This window comes from Pseudochaenichthys georgianus, chromosome 13 (assembly GCF_902827115.2).
Source record: "Pseudochaenichthys georgianus chromosome 13, fPseGeo1.2, whole genome shotgun sequence".
Lineage (NCBI taxonomy): Eukaryota > Metazoa > Chordata > Actinopteri > Perciformes > Channichthyidae > Pseudochaenichthys > Pseudochaenichthys georgianus.
This window is the reverse complement of record NC_047515.1, coordinates 23376123-23388856: the sequence shown is the minus strand read 5'-3', so window position 1 is coordinate 23388856 and position 12734 is coordinate 23376123. Positions and strand designations below refer to the sequence as shown.

The 12734-nt window shown below is 42.7% G+C and overlaps 1 protein-coding gene across 4 annotated transcripts in view; it reads left to right on the top strand.

Annotated features, from left to right (window-relative positions):
* The first annotated feature begins 564 nt into the window (after positions 1 to 564).
* Positions 565 to 12734, top strand: part of LOC117457264 (muscleblind-like protein 1) — a 130639-nt gene continuing 118469 nt past the window's right edge. For 3 of the 4 annotated variants that reach the window (XM_034097229.1, XM_034097228.1, XM_034097226.1), the window contains exon 1: positions 6442 to 6596. The gene's annotated coding sequence lies outside the window, so the exon portion shown is untranslated. Of the gene's footprint in view, positions 640 to 6441; positions 6597 to 12734 lie in introns of those variants that run through there. The other variant, XM_034097227.1, reaches the window with a different exon arrangement.

Sequence of the window (12734 nt, the reverse complement as noted above, 5' to 3'; positions counted from 1 at the left end):
CTGTCTGTATTCCCTGACAACTCACCAGCCTCTCGTCTTCCCAGAAGCAAAAGCAACAGTTAGTTATCGGCACACGGCTCCAACAGTCTCTCCTCTTTTCTGTGTTAGCCGTAAAGCTCATGCTCACTAAGAATTAAAGGAGAATAATGAGTGAAGTTTGTGATAATTTGTTCACTGTTTTTCACAATTCAAACAGAATACACGGCGAGGGACCCTGTAGAGATACAGGAGCGAGAGGGTGTGGGGAGATGTTGCTATGGCAACCAGAGCAGCGGTGCTCAACACAATTTCTTCTAAATTGTGTGTGTGTGTGTGTGTGTGTGGATACAACGCGTGTGAGTTCACCCTCCTCTCTCCAGACAGGAGGTGAGGACATCCCCCTCCAACACTGTACAGAGAGAGAGAGAGAGAGAGAGAGAGAGAGAGAGTGAGAGAGAGAGAGAGAGAGAGAGAGAGAGAGAGAGAGAGAGAGAGAGAGAGAGAGAGAGAGAGAGAGACTGAAACCCCATAATGCACTGCACGCTGCAGGGCTGAAGTCGTGCAGATTCATCAGTTCCTGTTCGGAGGGATTCTGTATGAGTGAACACACACTCGCACACCCAGACCGAGTGCTAGTGAAACACTCAGACAACCAGGCAGGTAAGAAAGCTTTTCTCCTGATCTGTCTGCTCTGGAGAGGAGGAGAGGGTTGCTCTGTGGGGATGACAGGGTGTCATTAATATTTGACATGATATGATTCCGACAACTTCCCTGCCTGTTGCTATAGTAGTAATTGCTATTTTTTCTTACTTGGAAATATCCAAGTTCAGGATTTCTTTAAAAGCATGGATTTATCTTAGAGGGATTAGAAATAACCAATGTGCATGTCAAATATCTTCTTTTTTTTTGTGCAGTTTTCTTTTGTGTGTGTTGCTAATTTGAATAGGTTGGGAAGGTTTTGCATGTACTTATATTCTCGGATAGCAGGTGAACATAATATAACTTCATGTTAAGGATATCACGGGTTATGAAAATGCACAGCAAGTCAGACTTTGTCCTTCATTTCCATTTCCATGTAAATTGGGCACGTTCAACATAATTAATAAAATTGAATAATACAAAAAAATATTAAAACTTTACAAAATGATACAAGGATTTCAAAAGTAAGATATAATGTTGGTCTTTAGAGGTTTAAAAGTAAATGATGCAGTACATGTTTTTGGCCAATATACTTAATGTAATACTATGACAAATGATGTATTTCAAATGTAAACCTAATGTGCCAGTCAAAATAAAAACGTGTCCTAATGATGAATTATAGGTCACACTTTCATAATGACGATCACTGATGAAGCATTTTTATTCAAATCTCTTAAATATAAATATAAATCACTTGTTTCCCAATATTACAAATACTTTGATGAACGATGTCTGTTTTTGGGGTATATATGTTCGGCCAAGTGAAAATATTGAAAGCTGAATGCTGGTATTTAACTTTATTACCCCAGGTCTCCAATGGGAAATTTCAAATCTCCACCCATGGGACCAAATTGTGGAATCATATTTCAACACTGTCATGGAGACAACACAGACAGTCCAAATGAGAGCTTGGAGTTCAAAATGAAACTTAGTGATTTCAAAATGAAACCTTCATTTCAAAAGGTCATAGTTTAATGTGTGTTGTACATAAAGATCCCTGGAGAAAACAGTCAAACATAAGTTGCATTATCTCAAATTCCAGCTCTCAAATATTATACTGCTCAAGGTAATGTTATTAATATTATCACACACAATAGCTTTGAGACTGTTTGACTTGTGTATGTTGCACCTTTTGATAATGGGTTTTATGTGGATGTGGGAGGCTGTTTATGCTGAACACGGTAAGGGACTATGCAAACAGCTTTTGCAGCTTGGGAAATGAAATGCAAAAAAGGAAATAATGCAGATCAGACAAAAAATCTTCTGAATAGTCAGTTTGTCTCCATTTAGCCTTGACAGAGCTGGGCTTCTATCTGCATTTCCCCCACATAAATCCACTTGTCAATCCTCAAAATGGAGAGGCTACTCTTTTTCATTAATCTCCTTTTATTAAGAGCCCCCTCCACTTTTAATGTTGTGGTGTGATATAATTATTCACCAGACACCTACTGTATATGACAGTAGCAGCTATATACAGTATCTCTGCCTCAGCTCTCTAATAATTCAGTGTTTGTGTTTAGGGGACTGAGAGCTGCTTGATATGTATGTACATATATACGACTATATAGTCATCTGGGTACATTAGCTATTCCTTAAAGTGATTTCAAGATGATGCAGAGAGACAATGTACAAATGGATGTCTTGTTAAAAAATAACAATGGCCCTACCAGAGTACTTTCAGTTGGGGCTTCAGGAGCTTTTTGAACAATGGTCATTTATATATTACACTGCTAGTCTGTTATAGAGCTCTGTGTTGACAGATTCCCACATTTTCCAGTGAGCTCACATTTTGGGGCCCCAGAATTGGTACCAGAACACAGAGCTGTTCAGACTAAAGAGAAAGCCATAAAGTAATAGTTTTAACTGACTGAAATTAGTAACAGTTGTTTGAAGATCATTGGTGACCTTAGACACTCATCAACAGAGCTCAGGTCTGTTATGAATGTTGAACATCTCAGACTCACAGGGTCTCCCTGCTGGATTTTCCATTCGCTAAGATCCTTACTCCACTTTCTCTAGTGGATATTCTTTTGCTCTCAGTCCAGCTCTGGCTTTGCTTAGCAGCATGGATCAAAGGTGATTTATGGATCCAGATCTCCTTGTCCAACTCCTACTGCCTTTGTTATTTTTCTCAATTGTGTTCCCTCATTCCTGTCTTTAATGATCTGGAACACAAGGGACACATGTTCATGGACATGGTCTCCTTGCTATATGATCAGAATGAGCAGAGACGTGAGAGACACTGGCTTGTGAGAGAAAGCAATGCCTAAAAAGTCCTTTTCAGTCTCTCCTCTGTACACAGACATCAGCAGAGCAGTGAGCAGGAACCTTAGTGTGCATTAAATTATCTGCAATTGCAGCAATTATCTGCGAGTCTAAAACCTTTCACTGTGCCCTGTTTCTTCATCACTGCGTCTCTCTTTAGACAAGAAGCCTGCCTGTGTAAAGTATATTTACTCACTTATGTATGATTATAAAGTGCTTGTTATTTTCTTGAGTATCTCCATTTAATTATACTCTTCACTTCTACTTCATTGTGACTCAGGGGGAAGAAGGGTTTTGCAGTTTCGTTTTTTTTAAATGTTTCACATTTTAATAGTGCACAGCAAATCAAACTACAACAACATGACATCAGCTAGTTTAAATTCATCTCAATTTCAGAAAGCTACAAGGTTCAGATGCTGCCTTGTGCAAAAATAATCTAATATTTATTATTACGTATGTACTGTATATATGCGCAGCTTTATGAAACCTTTTAGTAACCTAAAGCATATTGTTATGGTTTTATGGCCTGCAACTGTATTGATTCACTCTCGACGCTCCTGTCAGCTGTTTTTCGTTGCAGTTGGCAGCTTTTTTTGCAAAAAAAGGGTAAAAAAAAAGACAATGTGCACTAACCATCCAGCACCAACCCGCAGATAAATAAGGTTGGTGGAGACAAAACCAGAGAAACGTTTCCAGCATGTTTCTGGTGCTCCCAAGAAGACAGAACATCTGTTCATGCAGATTTAAGACTTTTTTTGTACTATCATTAACGTATTGAATTTGCATTATTTAACCATAACCCTTAAATACGTGAGAGACAACGCTTTTTCCAGAGAAAACTCAGATCAGGCTATGCAGTTGAAGTCTGTTTGTATTCTAGACAATCACAATATAACATGGAGAAACATGGAGACACCATTCTACTCCTGAAAGACAACTGCAGGGCCTTTTTTGGGCACATGTCAGTGACTTGTCAGCTCTAAAATCCTAATGTCATATTACCGCCGTCTGTAGTGCATTGCGTTGACTCTATGAACAAATTGATACATATTTATAGAAGCTGGAGCTTAACATTAACAGTTGAAGCAGCAGAGAGATCCATCATAGGTGCTTTTGAGGGCTAGCTGCAGGCTGCAGTTCAATCAAAACCTTTCACACACACACACACACACACACACACACACACACACACACACACACACACACACACACACACACACACACACACACACACACACACACCATGTATACATCACTTCAGGGGACATTACATTGACTTACATGCATTTCCTGGAGACTTATCCTAACCTTAACCATAACCAACACATGCCTAACCCTAACCCTAACCAAGTCTTCACCCTAAAATTAATGATTCCCCTCATGGGGACCTCCATTTTGTCCCCATAATGGAGGCGAGTCCCCACACGTGACTGTGTAAACAGATTTAGGTCCCCACACGTATAGTAATGCTAGGCCACACACACACACACACACACACACACACACACACACACACACACACACACACACACACACACACACACACACACACACACACACACACACACACACACACACACACACACACACACACACACACACACACACACACACACACACACACACACACACGCACCATGTATACATCACTTCAGGGGACATTACATTGACTTACATGCATTTCCTGGAGACTTATCCTAACCTTAACCATAACCAACACATGCCTAACCCTAACCCTTAACCTTACCCTTACCCTAACCAAGTCTTCACCCTAAAATGAATGATCCCCCTCATGGGGACCTCCATTTTGTCCCCATAAGGGAGGCGAGTACCCACACGTGACTGTGTAAACAGATTTAGGTCCCCACAAGTATAGTAATGCTAGGCCACACACACACACACACACACACACACACACACACACACACACGCGCGCGCACACACACACGCGCACACACACGCACGCGCGCGCACACACACACACACACACACACACACACACACACACACAGACAGAACCATTTTTGCTATCCCCTCTCTGACTCTTTTCTGACTCTTTCCCTTCCTCTCAGTTGTTTCAAGTCTTTTGTAAATGATAGAGTGGCTCATGTCTTTTGTTCGACCATGGTACATAAATCAGTGTGAGAAGGGGTTTCAGGTGGGAATGGGAGTGGTATGACCTCATGTACTAACTAACACACATATAACGAATACACACTACACACAAACACCAATACAGTGATACATTCTAAACACCTTGATATATTGCAGACAAGTCAGCCATGCTGCTCTGAGTCACTAGGTAACACCCACCTGACACATACACGGCCACCTCCGCGAACAGACACAACACCACGCAGTCACACATGCTCACATAAACACACATGCACCTGACGTAGTGTTTGATGGAGTTAGACGCCATGGCAACAGAGCTGTGACTCTTGCTGTCCTGTGAGTGGACTGAAGCTGTGGAGGAGGGAGGAGAAAGCTACCAGCTAGCACCGCAACTCAAGTGCAGCTATTATTATTCCCAGTCTTTCTCTCTTTATTCTACGCTTTTCAATGTTCCTTCTCTTCACCACAACTGCTATATTCTGACCAAATGGTTTTCTTTCATTCAAGTGCAATATGAAGGCTGAGTTGAACAAAAAACTCAACCAGGGCAAGGGAAGTCAAGTAGGCAGAAGAGAGGTCAGCAGGCTTGTATTTTTTAAAACGATCGATTGTGGAAAACCTGACACATCAGAGATAATCATCAGACAGCAATCTCGATGACGTCTTATTTGTTGACATATTATTTTCATCTCGCCATCCTTGCACTTTTACTCACTGTATCACGCTGTTATCACACAGCAAATTCATGTTACTCCTCTGTCTTTTCTGCCTGTGTTTAACCCTTTTCATTGTTCGTTTTTGTATTGCTTTGCAGTTTGTTTTCTCTGTTCCCATCAGTGTTATAAAGGTAGTAGCACAGATAAAGAAAGCTGAGGGAGGAGAAGAGGGGGGGAACGTGCAGGTGGACAGCTCTCACAAACAGAATCTGTATGAGATTTACTGCCTGCAGATACAGATGGTGGAGAGACTGTGTGGAAGAAAAAGGGGGAGAGGGAGATGTTGAAACAGTGCAGGTGAATTGCATTTTGGTCTAGGGTAGCATTTTCACGATCTGATTGTCTGCATTTGTCAACATACACACATGCACACAAACGCGCACACACACACACTCATGCGGTATGAAATCGTGGCTGTTGACAGAAGAAGTTTGTCTGAGTTAAGTTCCCCGGCGTTGCTCTCCTCCCTCTTTTGCATACGGTCCAAGTGCGAGCTGTGAAAGGTGAACTCGCAGCCTGCTGTGGATAAATTATGTGTGACATGTTTAGCTGTGCTGCCGTATATGGAGACTTGTGTATCTGAATACAGTAGGGCTCTGCCAAGAGGGAAGGAGGGAGAGAGAAGTAGTGAAGGACAGGGAGGGAAGGATGAAGAGGAGGAGGAAGGAATAGAAGCAGGGGAGGGAGAAAGCAAAGGAAAAAAGAGGGAGGAGGGTGTAGTGACAGAGGGAGCGAAAGAGAGGAGTGCCGCGAAGTAAGCATGAGGTTTTCACTTTCCATTCTCCCCTCAGCAGCAGTCAGATGAGTCCTTGCAGAGATACAGTAAGTCATTGCTGTTTACTCTGAGTATGTGTGTTACTTTGTATGTGTTTCGACTCAAGACTGAGGTATCCCTGCTAATATTTTCTGGTCAATTCTGCAGTTTCACTTTTTTATTTTTTATTCACCATCTGGATGTTTAGTGTGACTTGTTGTTTGAGTGAGTTATATGTCTGCTGGAGCGTGTGTGTGTACATATGCAGAAGGCCACCGTGCTTCACCGCTAATGTGTGGTAGTTTGAGGCAGGACAGTTTTAATGTGGAAAAGAGCTGAGCAGACAAAATAATGGGTAATGTTAGTGTTTAATGTTCCGCAGAATGATTAGCACACACACACTGACACATATTCCCTTTTCTGGAAGGCTTAACTTTCTTTCTCTATTGTACTACACTGAAATCCCTGCTGTGTTACTCCCACTGTAAACAGTAAAGCTTCATGTATGCGTTTATGGATGAATGAATAAAAACATACACTGACCTCATCAGAAACACACTTACATATAGAACAACCCTCCTGTATAATGACTGCACTACTGGTGTTTATACAGCTGCCTTCAGGAAATGATTAAACTCCTGCTTTCCCAGGCTGTCTATACCGGTCTGACAGATAAACACGTTAACACACATACTGTATATGGGCACAGACAAAATCATTGCTGAAAGGGCCAAACATTTAAGCATAATTTGGATATAATGGCTTGATATTCTTTATTAAGTTTGTGTGTCAATGAGGAAAGTAAACAGACAAATGAGTAAAGCGAGGTACATAAATATATTTCTGTCCCAAAAAAGACTGTATGTGAGCCATATTGGATGAGGGGGGAACTACCTTATGGCCAGGCCACTCTTGTAAAATAGATTTTAATCTCAATGAGTTCTTTAAAAAAGGATATATGTATAAAGGGCTATAATATGTGTGCATCACTTTAATGGGGAAAACAATAGAATAAATAGAGCACTATACAGAGGACTCCGTATTTTCAATTTTGAACAAAAGCAGGATTTTTAACACCTTTTGTTTGTTTTGCATTAAAAGCTTACAGTAATTACTTGAATAGGTTCAAAGTATCTGAAATGCATTAGCTTTAGGGTCTTGACTAATTTCAAACCTTTATTTAACCAGGTGAATCCCATTGAGATCATCGATCTCTTTTTCAAGGGAGACCTGCTGCAAGACATAAAAACAGAAAACAACAGAAAAACAAAAAGGACATCATACATTACATTACATTGCATTTAGCTGACGCTTTTATCCAAAGCGACTTACAATAAGTGCATTCGACCAACAAAATAGAAACTTGAAGAAAACAGAATCATATAAGTACATCAGGTTTCATAGAGCAAAAACATTTCAAGTGCTACTCAACTGGCTATAGATAAGCCAGTCCTTTATTAGTATATAAGTGCTTTGTTAATAGTTCTATCGCTCGAAGTGGAGTCGAAAAAGATGAGTTTTCAGTCTGCGCCGGAAGGTGTGTAAGCTTTCTGCTGTCCTGATGTCAATGGGGAGCTCATTCCACCATTTTGGAGCTAGGATAGCAAACCCACGTGTTTTTGCTGATGGGAACTTGGGTCCCCCTCGCAGCGAGGGTGCAGCGAGCTGTTTGGCTGATGCAGAGCGGAGTGCACGTGGTGGGGTGTACGGTTTAACCATGTCCTGGATGTAGGAAGGGCTAGATCCATTCGCAGCATGGTACGCAAGTACCATTGTCTTGAAGTGGATTCTAGCAGTTACCAGAAGCCAGTGAATGGAGCGGAGGAGCGGAGTGGTGTGGGAAAATGTAGGAAGGTTGAAGACCAGACGAGCCGCTGCATTCTGGATGAGCTGCAGAGGTCGGATGGCAGATGCAGGTAGACCAGCCAGGAGGGAGTTGCAGTAGTCTAGGCGTGAGATGACAAGAGCCTGGACCAGAACCTGCGTCGCTTTCTGGGTCAGGAGGGGACATATCCTCCTGATGTTGTAAAGCGTGTATCTGCAGTGCAGCGGATTGTAGCAGCTATGTTTGCAGTGAAGGACAGGTTGTTATCCAGGGTCACACCCAGATTCCTTGCAGTCTGAGTCGGGGAAACAATAGAGGTGCCGATGTTGATTGTCAGGTCAAGAGTGGGACAATCTTTTCCCGGAAGGAAAAGCAGTTCAGTCTTGTCAAGGTTGAGCTTGAGGTGGTGAGCAGACATCCACTGAGAGATGTCAGCTAGACAAGCAGAGATGCGTGCGACGACCTGGGTCTCTGAGCGGGGAAAGGACAGAATTAATTGGGTGTCGTCAGCGTAGCAGTGGTATGAAAAACCATGCGGGCTAATGACTGATCCGAGCGAGTTTGTGTACAGGGAGAAGAGGAGGGGACCAAGAACAGAGCCCTGAGGGATCCCTGTAGTTAATTGACAAGGGTCGGACTCCGACCCTCTCCAAGTAACCCTGTAGGTGCGGTCTTTGAGGTATGAGGTGATGAGGGAAAGTGCAGAGCCGGAAACTCCAAGTTCTTGGAGAGTGCGAAGGAGGATCTGATGATTCACCGTGTCGAATGCAGCAGACAGGTCCAACAACATGTCATACAACATAGATACAGGGATTTACAATTGACATACCTAACGATTTACAATTTACATACCTAACGACATTTGCAGGTACCAACAGTATCAGATTGCATAGCATCTATCCGAGCTTTAAAAACATGTAGTGGAACCAAATTGCTCAGTTTCCATTCTTTTTGCAGACTGTTCCAAGATAGAGAAGCTACACACCTAAAAGCTGTCATCCCTAAAACAGTCCTACCACTTGGCACATTTAACAAAACCACAGCATGAGATCTCAGGCAATAGCTACTTTCAATTCGTTGTGTGATCAGTTTACCTAACATGGCTTTGTAGATGAACATGTACCAGTGACTGAGCCTCCGTACAGTTAGTGAAGGCAAACCTGCCCTGGCATACAGGGTACAGTGATGAGTTAATACTTTACAATTAGTAACAAATCTTAGTGCACTGTGATAGGCGGCATCTAACTTCATCAGGTAAGGCAGGTGCATTCATATAGATCAAATCATATAGTCCAGCACAGGTACAACTCTTTTCAATTAATCTGTACAGAGCATGCACAACTCAGTCGCCTCATTTCAATATGTTTCTGACAGCTGCAGTGTACTGTAAACTGTGATCAGAGCTCCTGATGACAGGTCTCCATACATTCCTGCATGGATTACATGTTGAGGCTCCATCAAAATGTTATGATAGCTTGATGGAGTCTCAACACTATAACGTTCTCTCTTACATTGTTTAAAGCTGATCTTCTGAAAAATAAGAATTCGTAAGTACATTTACATACAACAGTTTCATGGTCGCTAAATCAGTGAGGCAACACACTACATATTAAACACATTTTCTTTCAATCCCCAGGCAAATCAGAGCGGCTCAGAAAACTAAAAGTAATGAAATTCAAGTAATTAAAATCTTGAATAGAAACGTCAAGGTGCCTGACTGCTGATGGAAATTTGCTAAATATTCCCCGTTGTTTTGTGTACACACCCTGATCTCAACACATCCGTCTCTTTCTCACAGTTTCATTCCCTTACTGCGTCTAGTTCCCTATCAATCTGCTTTTGTTGTGGCTCGCTCCGTTTCTTTTTCAGTGTCTGACTCTCAGTGGGTTGAATAAGCTTCTCTGCAGATCAGAGCAGGCAGATCTACAAGGTCATTAGAGTATAGAACAGCGAGAGCGCAGAGGCACTCAGATACATACTGAATTTCACTGCACACACGACTCTGTCTAAACAACTGTGTGGGAGAAAACACTATAGCGGAGAAAGAGTGAAGTGGAAACATGCATAGTTACCTGCATTTGACTAATGATTCTTGAAAAATAAGAGAAAAGGGAATTTGTCCTCTTTTCTTATCCTCCCCCACCTTTTTGTTCATTCTGCAACTAATCTGTCCTTTAGAAGGGATGTCATCTCCCTGCTGTCCTCAGCAGGCACAGGGCAGTCTGTGTCGAATACAGATGAGGAGTGTGTTTGTGTGTGGGTGAGACAATTAATGTGAATGTGAATAATGGCATGGGCGCCCTGATTTACATTATTCAATTATCGAGGGGAAAGGAAAATGTGGCAGGTGCTGTGATCAAGGTGATAGCAGGAGACTGTGAGTGAAGATGGCTTTGAATCCCAAGCTTCAGTAAACCAACACAGAGCATATAACTGGCAGATGGACAGTGGGTCACTCAGACAAATGGTTAGGGAAGTCCTCCAGCAAGTGGCAAAATCACAGTGAGTCAGTCAATGGCGTATGATTGCTGTTTCCCCTGCCGACTGCAGAGCTGTCACTGGACTAATGTGCACTAGTGGAAGAAGTAATCTATAGTAAATACAGTTGGCTCCTCAGTGGAGCCCTCTGTGATTTCCACAGATTAAGGTGTCAAACTGAATCACTGGTCATAGACAGCTGAAGAGTACAGATTATCCCCCGTTTGGCCAAATGCTGCTCTGATGACAAGTCAGGAAGACTGCAATGCATGTGTGTGTGGCTGCGATTCTGTACACTGATAGCAGATATTTCGTTTTGGATTGAATCCACTCCTTTGGTATTTCCTGATTTGATCCAAACTACGTGACTCCAGAAAAAGAATAGCAGAAGGGCACATCATTAGGGTTAATCATCCCCATCTATTGAGCTTCATACTCCTTACAGCAATTCTGCCATTAAGCTTCTCAGCCATTGAGTTTCTAATCAGTGATCGCTGTTACTGAACCGTCTCCTGTCAAGGATTTTCCACTGTCATGAATTATCCTTATCTTGCTGCACTTGTATCTTTCTTTGTCTAAATCCTCTGTCTCACTCTGCTCCCATCTCATTACATGCTGAATATCGCCACCCTGTCTTTCTCGGGCCATGCCACCTGTTCTACCCTCTGTCTACCTGGTTTTCATTTGTATCATTCCCTGCCTGCATGTCTCGGAGTCTGTCTAGCTCGGCATGTGTCTGAGTGCGAGAGAGAGAGAGAGAGAGAAAGAGCGAGACACTCTGAAAGACTGTGTGTGTGTGTGTGTGTGTGTGTGTGTGTGTGTGTGTGTGTGTGTGTGTGTGTGTGTGTGTGTGTGTGTGTGTGTGTGTGTGTGTGTGTGTGTGTGTGTGTGTGTGTGTGTGTGTGTGTGTGTGTGTGTGTGTGTGTGTGTGTGTGTGTGTGATTGCCTTTTTTAATGTCTGATAAAGGCCCCCCATGCTTGAAATGCCACATGAGGAGGTGGAACATGTACACAGGGGAGATTTTCCATAGTGGGCAGAGTACTTGTTCATGGCATGTCTGCCAAGCATCCACCCAAAACGTCTTTATCTCTTGGACGTCTCCTTTCTTTCACTCACTGTCTGTTCCTCACCCCGTCTGTCTGTCTATATGTCTTCCCGTCTCTGTGACTCCTGCTCTCATTCTCGCCGTTTTCCAATCTTTCTTGTCCCACCCTCCCGCCCACACAAATATAAACTCATACACACCTCCTCCATTGCTATTCCTGAGAGGAGCAGACTGGTCTGGCAGTGGTTTATGTCCCTGAACTCAATGAGACCCCACCACTGCATTACACCACACTGGCACTACCACAGCCACTGCAATGGAGAGAAAAGCAGTTGAATAGATGAAAGAAACGTATGCATATATGCACAATCATGTTACTGCCCCCCCTTTCTATCACGCAAAAATGAACAGGTAACCATGTATCTAAACGTACATTATCTCACATCATTATGCATGTGGGTGTCTGCTTTAACTGCCACACCCTCTGTCCCTCTTGTCTCTATGTGCACGTCAGGCTGTTTAAACACTGGCGCTGATATCACAGTGCAGACGACAGCTTGCACACGTGCCACTTGACTGCTCTTGTCGTCTCCCCTCCCCTCTGTTTGTCTTACAGCCGAAGGAGGGAGTCATAGGGTGGGTTTTGTGTGTGTGTGTGAGATAAAGACGCGTTCATGAGAAATAGTTGATGTCGTGCATGCATATTACTCATATGGCGGTGTCTTGAATATCAATGCACAGACTGACCTTCCATTCATCTCTGTAGTGTACCCTCAGTAGATGATGCAGATCTGCTGTCTCATGGTTTGTGGTCAATACTAGTGTGTGTGTGTGTGTGTGTGTGTGTGTGTGTGTGT